General features: G+C 46.3%; 1 long non-coding RNA gene across 1 annotated transcript; it reads left to right on the forward strand.

Moving 5' to 3' along the window:
• Positions 1-743: 743 nt before the first annotated feature.
• Positions 744-14159, forward strand: LOC141374487 (uncharacterized). The gene is made up of 3 exons (XR_012381414.1): positions 744-969; positions 12193-12514; positions 13119-14159. It is a non-coding gene; the product is annotated as an uncharacterized lncRNA (long non-coding RNA).
• Positions 14160-14758: the final 599 nt, after the last annotated feature.

Consider the following 14758-nt stretch of genomic DNA (forward strand, 5'->3'; position numbering starts at 1 on the left):
AGGCCTCGCCCCACTCTGCGTGGGTGCCGCCGCTCCCCCGGCTCCGCAGCCTGCCTGCCCCCTGCCCCCCAGCCCCACGCGGACTCTCTTTGTTCCGGAGCCGCCCGCCCGGGTCCCCGGAGCCGCTGACTCAGCGCAGTGGAGCCAGCCTTTGGCGCCCCCGCCCCCACCCCACTCTCCCTGGAGACTTGGAGGCTGGCGCCCCGGGAGGTGGGAGGTGCGAGCGCGCGGACCCAGCCCTTCTTTTGTTCCCTAGGACGTTCCTTTGCTCCAGCCCTCCCAACCTGGGGAGTATGCGGTTACTGTTTCAGGATGTGTTTCGGGAAACTGACACCAAGTAAGCCGCCCTGAAACCTGGCTCCTGCCACGTCCTAGTTGTTGGTCTTCCGTAAGTCCGTCGACCTCCCTGAACCTCCGTTTCCTCACTTGTAAAGTGGGAGCCAGAATGCCGATTTGGAAGGGTCCCCGTGAGATTAAATGCGAAAACACTACTTTAAAACTGAAGGCACAAAGTGAACGTTAGAGACTTGCTTTTGGAAGGTCTCCCCTGATAAAAAGCTAACATTTATGTGTTGAGTTCGCCCCCCCGCCATCCTACTTCGCAGGGACAATTTGACATCCCCCTAGGACCTTTCAAATCTCACTTTGTTAGTGGGGGCCCTCCCTGACCTCTAGGGTACACCCACGCCCGCATGGAGTCAGCCTGTCGCACATTTCCCTAGTATATGGTAACTTACCCTATTCAACTACTTCTTTTAAAAAAAAGTGAGTTACAGCTCACCTTTGATGAAATGCACAGACAGAACTTACACATACAGTACCACGAGTTTTGAGAAATGAAAACACCCCTGTAACCCACATCTCTTTCAAGACAGAACATCTCCAGCCCCACAGAAAGTCTGGAGTTCCTTCCCAATGAATCCCACACCCGACCCCAGGCAACCACTGTACCCACTTCTCTCACACTAGGTAAGTTTTGCATGTTCTAGAACAATATAAATTAAAGCGTACAATATGTTGGGTTTTTTTTTTCTTTTTTTTAATGTAGACTCCCTGCCCAGGGTGGAGCCCCAAATGCAGGGCTTGAACTCAGGACCCTGAGATCAAGATCTGAGCTGAGATCAAGAGTCAGAGCTTAACTAACTGAACCACCCAGACGCCCCTAGACTATGTTGTTTTTGAATCTGGCTTATTTCATTTGGTATAATCTTCTTGAGATTCATCCATATCCTTTCTCCTCTCCTCCTCCTCCTCCTTCTTCTTTGAGAGTCATCCATATTGGTGTATCAGTAATTTTTTTAAAAGTTGATTGAAACTGAGGGGTAGTATTTCATTATATAACTACGCCATAACTTGCTTATGCTTTTTTTTCCCCCCTGTTGATAGACAGTCGCATTGTTTTCAGTTTGGGGTTGTTATTAACCCCACATTTGTATAATATTCTTATACAAATTTTTTTTGTGGCCCTGAGTTTTTATTTATCTTGGATAAAGGAGTGGAATTGCTGGATCATAGATTTAATCTTGTAAGAAACTGCAAAATAGTCCTCTAAAGTGGTTGTAGCATTTTACATTTTCACCATCAGTGCATGAGAAGTTCTGTTGTTCCCCATCCTCCTGAGCATTTTTTTTACTTTACTCGTGTAATGGATATAGTATATCTTTTTATGGGGTTACTTTTAAAAATGAGATCAATGTTTTTTTTTTAAAAAATGATTAATACAAGTATACAATTGCAAAGGTACAAAAGGCTGCCATTCAGTAAAAAAGAGGCCCAGGTCACTCGATTTTTCTCCCTACAAGGTATCGGTCTTATGAATGGCTTTTGTCTCCATTCAAATTGTTCTTTTTGACTATCTTTTTTCCACTAGAACATACAAGCCCCAGGAGGAGAGGGATCACCTGTGGTGTTCACAGCTGTGATCTGAGCTCCTCTCCAGTGCTAATAGAAGCCCAATAAATATTGTGGATTGAATGCCAGGCACTGTTCTAGACAAGACATATAACCTATTACATTATCTCATTTTGATTCAAGAGGGTAGCAGAGTCCCTTTGGAGGAAGCCTGGAATTAAGTGATATCAATAAAATTTTGTTAACTGAGTGAATGTTGATGAAGGAGACCCCTGGGGGTTCTTGCAGGCAGTGCAAGCTGGATCTTTTCTTTTTTTCCCATCACTTCTTACATGTCAGACACTGTGCAGACCAAAAACTACACATGCTATTTTTTTTTAAGATTTTATTTATTTATTTGACAGAGAGAGATAGCGAGAGAAGGAACACAAGCAGGGGGAGTGGGAGAGGGAGAAACAGGCTTCCTGCGGAGCAGGGAGCCCGATGCGGGGCTCGATCCCAGGACCCCGGGATCATGACCTGAGCCAAAGGCAGACGCTTAACGACTGAGCCACCCAGGCACCCCTACACATGCTATTTTTGCTGCCCAGCATTATTTCAACCTCAGGGTAAGAGGACCTCAGTTTTTCTCAGGGAAATTGTCTTCCTCCACTCAGCCCGCACTTCCATTGGCTCCAGGTGGGCAGGTGACTTCAGCCTAACCAAGCAAAGCGTCTCAGCCCCTTGGCAACAGTGATTGGTTCAGGGATGTGCCCACCATGCAATTTGGGCCAATGAAAGCCAGCCCTGGACTCGTGTTCGAACTGGTGGGCAATTGGGCTCTCTTCTTTTTTTTTTTTTTATTAATTTTTTTTAATTTTATTTATTTTTGAGAGAGAGAGAATGACAGAGAGAGAGAATGAGAGGGAAGAGGGTCAGAGGGAGAAGCAGACTCCCCGCTAAGCAGGGAGCCCGATGTGGGACTCGATCCCGGGACTCGAGGATCATGACCTGAGCCGAAGGCAGTCGCGTAACCAACTGAGCCACCCAGGCGCCCTCTCTTCTTTCTACTGGACTTGGAACTGTGGGGCTGGAAACCTGTGAGAGATGAGATCAAGGGCGTTATATATGAAGTTAGGCAGCAAGGCCTAGGGGTGAGGAAGAACGAGAAGGCCAGTGCAGTGGTGTGAAAGAGGAAGACCCTTCACTGGGTCAGACAGAGGCCAGAGCTTGAGGGGCCAGGTGGGCCATGGACAGGGATTTGGATTTCACACTGAGAAGCTATTGGAAGGCTTTGAGCAAAGGAGTCATATGATTTGATTCACAATTTTAAAAGATCATTCTGTGGAGATGAAGCTGGGAGTGAGCAGGGGCATAGGAAGAAGGGAGACAGGAGGCATCAAGCTAGAAACCACAGACTTTGGACTGGGGTAGTAGCTGTGGTGAAAAGTAAGTGATTTAGCGTGGCTTTTTGGCAATGGAGTCAGAGCAAAAGAAAGAGTCTACAGGGTTGTTTCTTTTTTCCTTTTTTTTTTTTTTTAAGATTTTATTCATTCATTTGACAGAGAGAGGGGACACAAGCAGGGGGAGTGGCAGAGGGAGAAGCAGGCTTCCCGCCGAGCAGGGAGCCCAATATGGGGCTTGAACCCAGGACGCTGGGATCAAGACCTGAGCTGAAGGCAGACGCCCAACAACTGAGCCACCCAGGCGCCCCTACAGTGTTATTTCTGATGACGATATTTGAGCCACTAGATCCAGCTATACCTGAAGCAAGATCTTCCTCCTGGACTTTTCAGTTATATGAGCCAATAAATTCTTTTTTATGATTAAAGAGAGTTTGATTTGGGATTCTGCTGCTTGGAAGTAAGATGAGTCATAGCTATGTGTATTATTTTATTAATCGTCAAAAGAAATCTTTAGGATTGCCACTATTAGCCCAATTTTGCAGTTGAGTAAACGGGAGCTTAGAGAGGGAGAGTGAGTTGCCCAGGGCCATATAGAGTTGAAGTGATAAGAGGTGGGATTCAGACCAAGTCACTAACCCCAAAGCTTGGGCAATTAACCCTACTGGCCACAGATTATAAACTATACCCACCCAGGACTGCCTAATATCATCTTTCTGACTGGCATTCAATTCCTTTTGCTCTACCCTAAAGGAGAACCCAAGGCCTTTTAGTTCCATGGTGTGGCATGAGACTTTGTGCTCCAAAAGAGCCCTCAAGGGGGTGTTATGCTGAGTGAAATAAGTCAGAGAAAGACATGTATCATATGACCTCACTGATACGAGGAATTCTTAATCTCAGGAAACAAACTGAGGGTTGCTGGAGTGGTGGGGGTGGTGGGAGGGATGGGGTGGCTGGGTGATGGACATTGGGGAGGGTATGTCCTATGGTGAGCGCTGTGAATTGTGCAAGACTGTTGAATCACAGATCTGTACCTCTGAAACAAATAATGCAATATATGTTAAGAAAAAAAAGAAGAAGAAGATAGCAGGAGGGGAAGAATGAAGGGGAGTAAGTCGGAGGGGGAGATGGACCATGAGAGACGATGGACTCTGAGAAACAAACAGGGTTCTAGAGGGGAGGGGGGTGGGGGGATGGGTTAGCCTGGTGATGGGTATTAAAGAGGGCACATTCTGCGTGGAGCACTGGGTGTTATGCACAAACAATGAATCATGGAACACTACATCATAAACTAATGATGTAATGTATGGTGATTAACATAACAATAAAAAATTAAAAAAAAACAAAAGAGCCCTCAAGGGATCAAAATCCCACTTACCTCTTTACATGGTACTTATGTAAAATGAGAGGAATCTTAAAGTTCTCAAGCAAGTTCTCAGTATTGACCGAGTTATACATAGAGCATCTTCATGTATGTGAGAGACTCAAAAAGCACATGTGTCAGTATTGGGAACTGTAATGTATGATAGGACTGATTCTCTTAAAAGAGGCAGAAACTGAGATCGGGGGCACCTGGGTGGCTCATTCCATTAAGTGCCTGCCTTTGGCTCAGGTCATGATCCTGGGGTCCTGGGACGGAGTCCCACATCGGGCTTTTTGCTCAGCGTGGAGCCTCCTTCTCCCTCTGCCCCTCCCCCTGTTAATGCATGCTCTCTCTCTCTGACAAATAAATAAAATCTTAAAAAAAAAAAAAAAGAAACCGAGATCAAATAAACTGAAGAAAAATGCTACTAGAAAACTCAAACTATAACGCTATTGATTTCAGGTATGATTGGATGCAGGAGCTCAAATGACATCTTCATTCCTCTTGCTTCACAGGTTCTCTGCAGCAGTCCAAGCATTAGCTTAGCAACTTCAGGAGAAAAAGACAATTTTCTCCAAAAGCTCTGGGAGAAAATATCTCAGGAGGACTTTAATAGACTCAGTTAGAGAAAGTACCCATTCTTTCTCTGATCCAGTCACTGAGATTAGGTAAATAGGATATCCTGCTGGGCAGGACATGATCATGCCCACCCCTATCATCAGGAATCATCGGTAGGCTAGAATGCCTATCAGTCAAACCACATAGAATGGTTCCTTATAAAAACGGAGGAGGGCACCTGAGTGGCTCAGTCAGTTAAGCATATGCCTTTGGCTCAGGTCATGATCCCAGGGTCTTGGGATTGAGTCCCACATCAGGCTCCCTGCTCAGCGAGGAGCCTACTTCTACACCCTGCTCCTGCTCGCATGCTCTCTCTCTTTCTTTTTGTTGTGTGTGCGCGCGTGCGCAAAAATAAATAAAAATCCTTAAAAAAATAAAATAAAAATTAAGAAGGAGGCTTTTATTCCCCAAAAGGATAAGGAAGGAGTGCTGGCAGGCCAGTACAACAAATCTACTTCAGAAAACTCTGGCCATTCCATTATGACTTTATGCTGTTGAACCTGGGAATTTGTGTTGAAACGAGGCCAGATTTTGGAGGCAAACAGGCCTGAGTTCAAGTTCAAGGTCTGACACTGAGCTCTTCGAGCCTCCATCATTAGCTCACAGCATTGTTATGTGGCAGTGATTCATTCTTGAATTTTTTGATAGCAACCTGGACAGGATTAAAAGAAGTCATTCTAGTACAAGAGGAGCACGGAACTTGGATATTGCATGATGTGTGCACAGTGCTCACAAGGATCCTGTCGGGTCAAGGGCTTTTAGTACCGTTTCACTGTTTGAGAAGAATGATTTCCTGCCTTCACCGTGCTGTTTCATACTCAGAAGGCCAAGGTCTTGCATGTTACAGTCAAGACACGTCTCTCCGGGGCCTCAGCTGGGGTTGCTGGACCTCTCAGCCATCTGTCGGCCAGACATCAAGCTAGCAGTAGGTGTGCTCAGGTAAAGCATGGAAAGTGCATTGCACACATGGATCCAAATTCAGCAGCATACCCGTGAAGACTGCAGTGAGGGACAGTTGAGGACACCAGCCTGAATCGGCCCCAGTGCAGCTGTGGCACAGAACAGGAATCCCAATGGAAACTGGTTGCAGCAACATGGATGCTTATTTCCCATCAAACAAGGTCCAGAGGTAGGGGAGAGCTTCTGGGCTGGCCGACGATGATGACTCCACAGTGCTGCCCAGGAGGCAGGCTCTGGCGCTTTCTCTGCCCTGCCTGTCTCAGGGTCGGCTTTATCCTCAGGCCGGTAGAAAGACAGAGCTGCAGTTCCTAGTGCTCACACCTGAGTGCCACAGGGTTCAGGGAATGAGGAGAGTCCATACCAGTCTGTGGCTCTCTGTTTGGAGAAAACGTTTCCCAGATGCTCTCCAGCAGAATCCTCTCGGGTCCCATCAGACAGAATTGGGTCTCACGACCAGTCTTGAGCCATCCCTGTCTAAGGGATGGACTTACCATGATTGGCTCAGACACATCCTCTGGGTGTGGAATGGATGCGGGAGGAGGGGGCTGAGCACACCACCACAGACTGATGCAGGTGATAGATGTCAAGGGCCTGGTGGGCCCTCAAATACGAAGAGCTCCCTTCCGTTTCCGTCTTGGAATGCTGTTCTGATTAGGTGGTGTGTTCGAGGAAGGCCAATGTCAGATGGCCCTCCCATCCAAGGAGAGCGAGGTCTTTGATAGGGACCTGGTGGAGGCTATTTGTTTATGAGAAACTGAGTTCCATTCAACCTCGATCAAATACAAAGGGGTTTGTGAAAAGATTTGAGAGAACTGCAAGACCCCTCCAACCATCTCCCAATTGAGCCCAAGCCCTGGTGTCTCTCTCTGTCCACTTACCACACTGCGGTGGTCTTTTTTTGTTGTTGTTTAAACAAACTTGTTACTTCCTGTGAATCATCTTATACCTAAAATTCTTTCTTTTCCTTTTCATAAACTATAATCTTTTTGCTTCAATGCCAGGGAAGACAGAAGCACCAATCGAAGAGACGTAAAAGAATTCTACAAAAGATGCCCTTACCTGAGTTAAATAAGCTGTCAGGATTTTCGTAATTTTTGGTGGGAGTGTAACTCAGTACCAGGGCTAGGGAAGGCTATTGGCAAATATCTATTTAAAAATGTTGGGGGGGGGCACCTGGCTGGTTTGGTCAGAGCGTGGGACTCTTGATGTCATGGTTGTGAGTTCAAGACCCATATTGGGTGGAGAGATTACTTAAAAAAATTTAAAATCTTTTTTTTAAAGATTTTATTTATTTATTTGTCAGAGAGAGAGAGCACAAAGCAGGGGGAGAAGCAGGCTCCCCGCTGAGCAAGGAGCCTAATGCGGCACTTGATCCCAAAACCCTGGGATCAGGACCTGAGCCAAAGGCAGACACAGCTGACTGAACCACCTAGGCGTCCCCAAATTAAAAGTCTTTAGGAAAAAAAAATTTTTTTTAAAGATTTATCCATTTATTTGACAGAGAGAGAGATAGCAAGATCAGGAACACAAGCAGGGGAAGTGGGAGAGGGAGAAGCAGGCTTCCCACAGAGCAGGGAGCCCGATGTGGGACTCGATCCCAGGACCCTGAGATCACGACCTGAGCTGAAGGCAGACGCCCAATGACTGAGCCACCCAGAAGCCCTGGAAAAAAATTTTTTTTAAGATTTTATTTATATATTTGTCAAAGAGAGAGAGAGAGAGCACAAGCAGGGGGAGCGGTAGGCAGAGGGAGAGGGAGAAGCAGACTCCCCTTTGAGCAGGGAGCCCGATGCAGGACTTGATCCCAGGACTCCAGGATCGTGACCTGAGCTGAAGGCAGATGCCCAACCGACTGAGCCACCCAGGTGCCCCAGGAAAAAAAAATTTTTAACTGTGTATAACCTGGGATCAAACATGTCTATAAATCTGACTTTGATATATACTTGTTCATGTACACAAAGATATAAACAAAGAATATTCATTGCAGTTTTGTTTGTTGTAGTAAAGACTAGATGCTTTAAATGTCCCTCAGTAAGGAAATGCTTAAAGTTAGGTCATTCCGTACTACATTACCATACATAGTAATACTATGTAGTCACTGAAAAGAATGAAGAACATCTCAATGTAATGCCATGGCACCATTTCCAAGGTGTGAAATGAGGAAAGTGAAAAATGATATGCAGAGTATGCCCTTTGTGTTTGTTTTTATTTTTGTTTTTAAGTTTTTCTTTTAATTCCAGTTAGTTAACACACAGTGTTATATTAGGTTTTTTTTTTTTTTAAGATTTTATTCATTTATTTGAGAGAGAGCCAGCAAGAGAGAGAGCACGAGCGGGGGTGGGGAGGGACAGAGGGACAGAGGGAGGGGGAGAAGCAGACTCCTTGCTGAGCAGAGAGCCCTATGAAGGGCTTGATCCCAGGACCCTGAGATCATGACCTGAGCCGAAGGCAGACGACGACGCTTAACCGACTGAGCCGCCCAGGCGCCCCCCTTTTATCATTTCTATGTGCCCCTCCCCCCTTTATCATTTCTATGTGCCCCTCCCCTTTCCATGATGGTGATTCAGCTTCCAATGCTTCCCTCCCCGCTCTATCCTACCCCCTCCCCCGCTGGGGGGAGGGAGCTGTCTGCACACTGTGCAGACTGGACTAAGCTACTGGAGCCACTTTGTCCTCAGGAGAGCTGGAAGTACCTGGGAGTTTAAGTTCCTGCCCTGGCCCCATTCCCATGCCCACCATGGGCGTGCTTTGGCCAGTGACTGATCAGAATGGAAAGGAAAGCCCAGCTTCATGGCTTCAGGGCAAGACGACACAGAGGTGGTACTTCGACTCCAGAATTCCCAGTGCCCACAGGGATCAGGCAGAGGCTACCGGCTTCGGCATTTTCCTGAAACCGCATCTTTGTTTGCTCTTTTCCCCATCCCTGTCCCGCTTCCCACACTCCCTTACCAGCTTCTCCTGGGGGGCCTTTCTTAATATATCACCTGTACAAGAATCTTCACCTTGGACTTTGCTTCTGGAAAAAACAACCTATTTGTTTGCTTTTATTAAAATGACATTTATTTGGTCACTTAAGTAATACAGACATTTACTATCCCTGTAAAATTCAAATAAAACTGAGCCCACAGCAATGTTTAATTTCACAAATCCCAAGTCTGTGGCTCCCTGAGAAGGCAAATTATGCTATTGATTGATTATACATGTGTCCGTTCAGACCTTCGACTGTGTGTTTTCACTCGGACTTGTATTTTGTCTGCTTGTTTTCTCATAACTGGGATAGTTCTGCATGTTTCATTTGGCAACCTGCCTTTTTTCTTTAAGAATCCGTCTTGAATGTTTTTCCGTGTCAGCCCATCTAGTCCAGCCTCCAGGGTGACCTTCCTAAATTGCCTGTGACATGAAGCTGCTCCCCCACTTAGAGCCCTTGAAGTAAAGCTTCCCACAGCCCTTGGAATAAAATCCAAACCCCTGACTTGGCCCCACCCACTACTGCCTGCCCACTCCCGCTCCACGCTGGACTGCCCTGGTTTTCTTCAATGTGCCATATACTCTTTATTGCCTCAGGGCCTTTGCACAGCCCATCTCTTCTTTCTAGAATATTCTTCTCCCTTCCTCTTTGCCCAGCTAACTCCCATTTATCTTTGAGGTCCCAGCAGAAAAGCCTTCCCCTAGGCCCCAGACTCGGTGACATCTTGGGCCATGAGTCTTTATACTACACTGTATTTTACCTTTGGAGCCCTTGTAAAGAATTAATTCATCTTGTCATTAATGCACGTTGGTCATTAGGCTGCTAATGAATGAATTAATTATCCCTATGACTCTGTTTCATGGTTTTCTCCCTGACTGGAGTACAAGCTCCACAAGGGAAAACTCCCTTCTGTCTCGTTTGCCCACATCACTAGTGACTGGCACAGCTCCAAGCAAGGACGAGAGGCTCAGGGGTTGTTGAGTGAGTGGAAGGAAGAAGTGAAAAGCTGTCGGAGAGCTTCTCTGTTTCCCTCTCTCTGAGGCAGCCCTGTCTCTTGTCTCCGCTGTGCTCAGGGGGCTCCTTGCTTCTCCTGTCTGCAGACCAAAGGCTACCACTTTCGGTTAGTTGCTGTTCTTCCTCACTTTGGCCTCCCCACAGCATGCCCTCGGCCAGCTACAGTCCCGACTCTACACCAGGACCTTTCCACCCTGGAGCCCACCACCAGCTGACCGTGGCCTTTGGGTCCCTGTGCTCAAGTCCTCGGGAAAGAGTCTTCTTTGGCTCAACCCAACAAAAAGACTGGTGTCCCTCAGGCCAGGGATCCATCCTAGCCACTCCTTGCTGGCCAGGACCGCCCTAGGAAGGACTGTGAGAGCCAAGCCAGCTTAAGTCAAAAGGGGAAGTTGAATGTGGCAGGAAACTTGACTGGCATTTTTGCCACAAATGTAAAAGGGAACCAAAAACACAAAGGACTTTATTGTTCTGTTTTGCTTCTGGTTTAAGAAAATCTAGGTGGCTGCTACCACTGTCTAGATAAATTTTAGGTCGCTTCTTCACACTCACAGCGCCTTTTGGGGCCAGCTGTCCAGCTCTGATTCTCTGGGAACTGACCCGTACGACAGAGAAGTGTGTGGATATAGGTCTATGCATCCCAGAGGCCAGAGCTGATGGGTCCCGGGCTGAAAACTTGGCTGAAACTAGGTCAGTCGGAGTCCTTGGGCTGAGAATTTGGAATTTATCACAGAGCTCCAGAACTGACCCAGCAATTTACCACCAGATGCTGAGGAAAGCAAGAAGGAGGAGGAGGAAAGGAAGAAGAAGGGGGAAGGAAAGGGGGAGGGTGAAGAGGAGGCGGAGGAAGGGAAGGGAGGCTACACAGAGAAAAGAGAGACCAGACTTTCACTGACTCAATAAATATTCCCTAAACAGGGCGCCCGGCCGGCTCAGTCAGAAGAGCGTGCGACTCTTGATCTCGGGGTCATGAGTTCGAGCCCCACGTTGGGCGTAGAGATTACATAAAAATAAATAAATTAAAATAAATAAATAAATAAATATTCACCAAGCCACAACGGTGTGTCAGGCACTATTCCGTGTGCTCGGGATGCATCTATGGAACACGAAAGCCGAAATCCCTGCTCTCTTAGAGGGTACATTTTAGTAGGGAAGAGACCATAAGGGATATAAGAAAAATAATAAGTGGTGGTAGGAGCGAAGGAGGAAAAAGAACAAAAGCTAGGAAGTGGGGTAGGAAGTGTAGGGGCAGGAGAGGGCAGGTACTGAAATGGTAAAGATCCGAAGGAAGATGGGGCTCCTGGGTGGCTCAGTCGGTTAAGCACGCTTGTTGATCTCAGCTCGGATCTTGGCCTTAGGGTCGAGAGTTCAAGGCCTGTATTGGGATCCATGCTGGGTGTGGAGCCTACTTAAAAAAAAAAAAAAAAAAAGATCTGAAGGAAGACAGGAGGCTGTCACATGGCGGGGTGGGGGGTGCGAGAACAACCCAGGGAGAGGCAATGGTCAGAGCCGAGGCCCTGAGGGGGAAACTGTGGCAGCAGCAACATGGGGAAGGGGACAGGAGTGGGAGATTCAGGCCAAGAAGCCACAGGGGCAGAATCTGGGGTCCCCTTAGGAGGCCACGGCAAGGTTCCAGGCCCAAGGTGCCAGTGGCTTGGACCTAGGGGATAGCAGTGGAGTTGGTGGGAAGGGTCAGATTCTGGACGTATTTTGAGGGGAAAGCCCACAGAACTTGCCATAGATTGCAGAGAGGTGTTGGAAACAAGAGAGCTAAGGCTGACTCCCGCGGGGGACTGGCAGAGCCCCCAGAAAGGGCCCAAGTGACCGCCAGAGGGCCACTGGCAGACGACGAGAGGCTTTGCTGCTTTCTGGGTCCAGAGCCTCTTGCCCGCAAATCTGGCCCTGGGAACCCATCACTTGCACTCCGATCATTCTTAAAAAACCCCGCCCCCACCTTTTCTGCCTAAGCCAGTTTGAGTGGGTTTCCATCAACTGAGAGATAATCCCCTCCTGATGCGCCCCTCCATTTCTCATTTCAGCAACCAGAAACCTTGTAATTCTTCATATACTTGTCTGTCTCTACCACTGGACCCTGAGCTCCCCGAGGACAAAGACTTCATTGTCCACATCCGCATCCTCAGGAGCTAGTGCAGGGCCTGGCTTAGAAAAATCTTATGATTGCTGCCCATTCATTGGACTCCAAAATAGAAAGCATCCCAAGTGAAGAGCGCCTCATTCCTACTCCAACCAAAGCAACTGTACTTTTTAATATATTGGACTTCCAAGTAGCTTCCCTCTGAAACCAGATTCTCTGGTTTAAAAAAGTGCAAAAGAGTTTGAAAAAGCACTGTCTACTCCCAGGTAAGTGTGGCAGACTGTACACACACTTAGTCTGGGTCCCTTCTGACGAAAAGGAGAAGAAAGTCGATTGAGCTGAATCTACACCAGCAAGGGCACCGCGGAGAAGCAGACTCCAAAGGTCTGGGGTTGGTAGAGCCAAGCGGCTCTGGTCTCCACAAGAGGGGGCCAGGCACTGGAGCCTTGCGGAAATGCTGTGTTGGATGAGTAGACCTCAGATCCCTCTCCTGGTTTTCATACCACCGACACACCATTTTCAATCTCTGCTTCCCAAAGTTGAATTTTGCTCGAATTTATGAACGTTTTAAGTACCGGTTAACTATTTTCATGTCCTCTTTGAAATTTTTGGTCAAAAAGAGGTCAGATGAATAAAACCTTTTACAAGGACAATAGTAACCTTCGACAAATCTGAGCAGTAAGAATTATTCACAAAAAGTCTTTATTTGAGCCATAAAATTTATCTCTTGGAAACCTATGTACTTTGATATGAAATATTAGAAGTGATATTCTGATCAAAAATAGAAGGGATTGTAGTGGCTTGGATTAGTTAGATTCATCATATTTTTTTCTTTATTTTATTTTATTTATTTTTATTTTTTTAAAATAGGCTCCATGCCCAACGTGGGGCTTGAACTCACAACTCGGAGATCAAGAGTCACATGCTGCACTGACTGAGCCAGCCAGGCGCCCCAGATTCATCATTTTCAATAACTTCATTTTTAAAAAAGATTTTATTTATTTATTTGAGAGAGAGAGCACAAGCAGGGGCAGAGGGAGAAGCAAGCTCCCCGCTGAGAAGGGAGCCCGACATGGGGCTCCATCCCAGGACCCTGGGATCATGACCTGAGCCGAAGGCAGACATTTAACCGACTGAGCCACCCAGGCGCCCCTTCAATATCTTCATTTAACATGGAATTCAGATCTCTAGGCAAACTTTTACATGCTTACACAGAAAAGCTTTTCTCAGAGTAAGACAAATATCACCTGCCTCATGTTTCTCAGAGGGAATTTTTTTTTTAAGTTTTATTTACTTAAGTAATCTCTGCCCCCAATATGGGGCTTGAACTCACGACCCTGAAATCAAGAGTCACATGCTTCTTGGCCTGAGTCAGCCAGGTGCCCCTCCCGGAGGGAATTCTTGATACCTCTATACCATCAGCACCCAGACTTACACATTGTTTCCAGAGTATCTCATGTGTTTCAAAATATTTGTTACCACTTTGAATGTTTCATCCCAGCACATTGTCTTGGAACTTTGGAAGTTCTTCCAGACATTTCTCTTTTCGGGATTCTAACTGATATCACATAAATACAGCAGTTAGTAAGATCCATAGGGTCATCAGTCTCCGGGGAAAGCTTTACTGTCAATGTGCCCACCGGCGGCACGATGTTAGTCTAAAGTAACACCTTTCTCATTTCCAGCGCTTCCAAATGTAATGTTTCCTTTGGTCCAAGATGCGGTGTTGACTAGTTACACACAAGCCAGGAAAACCAGTGCTTTGGCAATTGCACAAAGGCGCCTTGGTTTTAGCTACTAATTGTTTGGAGTTGAAACTACCTTCTTGAGCTGGACCTGATACTGTGAAAACCAATCTCATAAAAGGAACTTTGTTCTGTATTTTGCATAAGGAGATGCTTTAAAAAAAAAAATTCAAACCTTTCTTCTGTGTCAAATGATGTCTTACGCACATAGAACACAGCTCTTGGAATTAAAATTATGATAACATCCAGGAAGATTAGAACAGAAGAGCTGTAAATCCTGGTGTGGGAATGTCACAGAAAGTAGAGCAAAAGAACAGAGATGGAAAATAACAGAGAAATTATCAGAAACTTAGAGGGCCAGTCTAGGAGGTCTACTATCTCCATTTCAGGAGTTCCAGAAAGAACAGAGGAAACAGAGGGGAGGAAATCCTCTAAGAAAACAATTCAAGAACTCCAAAGAACATTGGTTACCAGGGTGAGGCCCACTAAGTTCCCAGAAAAGTAGATGAAAATTGGCCTATGCCAAGTTACATTGGCAGGAAATTTCAGAACAATAGGGACAAAGAGAAGATGTTACAAGATTCCAGAGAGAAAAACAAGTTTTCCACAGGCATGCACACACAGAGTCTGGTTATGGTGTAAAACTTGCTATACAAAGGACATTGATTCTGTTATGGTGCAAAAAGCAATATATGCAAGGGTGTACTTTTTTTTTAAGATTTTATTTATTTATTTGACAGAGAGGGACGCAGCGAGAGAGGGAAC

The sequence above is a fragment of the Callorhinus ursinus genome, unplaced genomic scaffold (assembly GCF_003265705.2).
Source record: "Callorhinus ursinus isolate GAN/ISIS: 27379988/994484 unplaced genomic scaffold, GSC_fseal_2.0 scaffold18, whole genome shotgun sequence".
Taxonomy (NCBI): Eukaryota; Metazoa; Chordata; class Mammalia; order Carnivora; family Otariidae; genus Callorhinus; species Callorhinus ursinus.